Below are 3663 nucleotides of genomic sequence, written 5' to 3'. Positions count from 1 at the left end.
TGAGTTTGAGATTGAGAGTTCGAGAGAGATCGAAAAATGAGACCTAGCAGACATCTCATTCTTTTTATACGATTCGTGTGATTAGGTGCATGCGAGACACCATAATCCATATGCACCAACTTATCGAAAATTCTCGTAGAGTCATATGATGCATCACTCGAGGGCCGTCCGAGCTATTTTTTGAAAATCGGAACTGTCTATCTTTTATGTGGAAGAGATTATATCATTCCTGCTAAAAATGAAGTAAATTGATTATCGTTATATACTTGACTGTTTATAGCGTTCATTTTCCTATTAATTAATCTGCGTGTCGATGAAGGAGCTTTAAAAACCCGATAGACCCAAAAATTGGTGAGAGTCATTAAAACACAGAGAATAACAAAATGAACGGTATGGATTGTCATATTTGTTTTGTGATCGTGTGGCTAACATACGTTACACTATAGCAGAATACCTTGGTTCATAACCTTCCAATGAGGTTGTATGGATTTGAAAGGTAGCTGTAGACTTTTTTTTCCGAATGTTCGATCTAAACCGTTACGATTTAACGTCTTATCAAATTTATCATTCTCACTTGAATATGTGATAATTGAATGTCGGAAACCATATCATCGGAACACATTCTGTGCTTCCAGAGGCATTAAAGTCTTATAATGCACTACTTGAGGGCCGCCCAAGCTATTTTTTTAAAATTGGAACCATCTAACTTTTACGTGGGAGGGATTAGATCATTCATGCCAATAATCAAGTATAATGCTTATCATTACATACTTGATTGGACGTAAACAAAATTCAATCAAATAATGAATTAGCATGCCGATGAAAGAGCTTTCAAAATCCAACGCACAAAAAAATAGGATCCCATGATTAAAACACTAAGCATAACAAAATGAACGCATTGAATGGTATTGATCATCGTGATTGTGTGGCTACTGCTTGATGGCCTCGTTTTTATATAATAGAGCTACATATTATATACTAATTTTTCAAATCTCTAGCACAAGTTAATTTGTGGCATAGTGGTTTGTTTGTATATGAAAGAATCTAAGGACTTGGGTTCAAGTCCTTGTCTAGCCAACGCCTTTTAATTTATTTATTTTCCTTATTTAACTACGTTTTTTTTTAATTTTTTGTTTGACACTTTTTTTTTCTTATTTCTCGTTAGATTTGGGGTAAATAATATATGACTCTTGCACATTTCCTTTCGTACCATAAATATTTTGATAAGCTTTTTTAATTTTACTTTTTCTCTTGTATTGCTAAATTTACAAACCAAATGTCCAAAGCTTATTTTACTAACAAAAACAAAACAAATATTTTTTACCGAATAAAAATTGATAATTTTTTAAAAGTAAAAAATGATTTTTTAAAAACATGATTTTTTTTAAGAAATCATTTTTAAAAAAAAATTAAATATCTTAGTTGTTTACCTTTAAAAAAAGGTAAACAAATATTTTTGACCGAATAGAAATTGTTTAATTTTTTTTAAATTAAAAAAAGCCATTTGGCTTATTTATTTTTTGTTTTTTTGTTTTTCCGTGCCTCGTGCCATGCCCTTTCGTGCCCATGTCGTGCCGGGTCGTGCCCGTGCCTTGCTAGAACCGTGCCGTGCCGTGCCGTTCTTGTTCACTTTCCGTGCCCGTGCCCGTGCCTGTGCTCATCTACGACCGTGCCGTGCCGTGCCGTGCTGTGCTAGGCCAACTTTCGTGCCGTGCTCGTGCTGTGCCATCCACTTCCGTGCCCGTGCCGTGCCCCGGGCCCACTAAAACCGTGCCGTGTCGTGCCGTGCCAGGCCAAGACTGTGCCTGTGACGTGCCGTGCCGCCCCGTGCCCGTGCCGGCACGGCCCATTTGACACCTCTACTTGATACAAACAGTTTTTTATTGAACGGTTTAATAAAATAAATGCTCAAATCAAGCCCTTTCCAATCATTTTTTTGCCAATTTCTCGCGGGTACACATAAAATCACGTTCTGAACATATTAAACAGCTCGGATCATCGAAATTCGATCGGTGCGGACGGGTGCGGACAGGAAGGGTGTGGATAGGAACCGGACTATATATATATATATATATATATATATATATATATATATCTTTAGAAATTTGATGTAAGAAAGAGTGCAAGAGCCTCCAAGTAAGAGAGCAAGAGTCCAAGTGAGATTTAAGTGAGGCAAAATGTCAAGTGTGAGATTTACTAGTCCTAAAACCTCAAAACCCTACTCAATTAGTCCCCAATTCTCAAAGCATTGTCAAGAGAAGTTTCATTTCACGGAAAAATTGTGCTCATTTGCTGAATTTTATACTTTTGAGGGAAACATCTGGGCAATGATCCCAGAAGTTTAGTAATCTTGGCATATTTTGCAATTTTCGGTACATTTCTATACTATTAATTTAGTCTCTCATGCATCATTAGTTTTGCTTATATTTCCTTGCTCCCTTTCCCGTATAAGGACCCGTTCCGCTCTCTCAAATAAGTACTTAAAAAGTAAGGACCTATTTTCAAACTTAAAAAATAATAAATTTATAAAAATAAATTTTTTTTTTGCAAGGTTTGATAGATCTCATCAACAAGATCCATATTGCATATTTTTTATTTCAGTAAGCCTAAAATTTTTAAGCTTGAAAATTATAAATAAGTACTTATTTTTAAGGACCAAAAGCGAAACGGGGCCTAAGTTTAAATCACTTTACCTATTAGAATTCATTAGCTCTCATGTGGTTATTAGAGTTGTGTTCCTATTTTCTCATTTTGTCTTTTAATCAGTAATTAAATTTGTTGATTAGTTGTCGGTTTATTGATTGCTAGAGTTAATTTATGGGTCTTGCTTATTCCAATGCTTTGAGTAGTGGTAAGTAGGAGGTAATGCTTTGAGTAGTGTTCCTTTGGAAGCTTTTCAAGTTGTTAACATAATAGCTGTGAGTTTCATGGCTATAAAGGCTCTGCTGCTATTGTCACTTTGGATTTCATCGATAGATGGTATTGAAGACAGTTTTGATCATGGTGTCTCTCATGCTATGATCCAAACTCTTTTTGCCATTTTCCCCCATGGCTCCCTCTACATGTTTGCTGATGGTTGATAGCCTTGGAACTCCTATCTATTCTGAGTTTTAGGAGGGCTAAGAGGTGTTCTGAGATTCTATCATATCAATTGAAATGTCGGTGCTGGTGTTTCATCTGCTTAAACTCGTTTCTTCTATATGGTTGTTGCTAGTTCTATTTGATCTAGTTCTGTTTGCTATATGGTTTCATCTATTTCACCTTGTGAGTTTCATAACCAGGTTTTCCCATTCCCGTAGGCAATAGATGCACAGAGGTTGAGATAGTTGAAAGCCAATGAATTTCACTAGTTTGCTTGAATGTACAATTCGTAACTTTTTCATGTCAGATGGTTGAAACTAATACTCCTATTTCATTCCAGGTCATTGAAGATATGAATGACATACCAATGAGACAGCAATTAGCGAAATCTCCTGGCGATAAAGAAGAAAGATCAGGCTCAAGGCCCATCTCTTTAATATAGGTAAACCCAAGCCAAGAGAGAAAGGATTCGCCATCCGCTCTTAGGTCTTCGTTGATCACTTCTGCTTAATTAAAGGACTTCTCTTAGGTCAATTAGGTCTTCGTATTATTCGGAACCGTAACCGACTCCAACAAATCAAT

This window comes from Rhododendron vialii, chromosome 10a (assembly GCF_030253575.1).
Source record: "Rhododendron vialii isolate Sample 1 chromosome 10a, ASM3025357v1".
In the NCBI taxonomy this organism is placed as follows: Eukaryota; Viridiplantae; Streptophyta; class Magnoliopsida; order Ericales; family Ericaceae; genus Rhododendron; species Rhododendron vialii.
Note: the sequence above shows the minus strand (reverse complement) of the source record.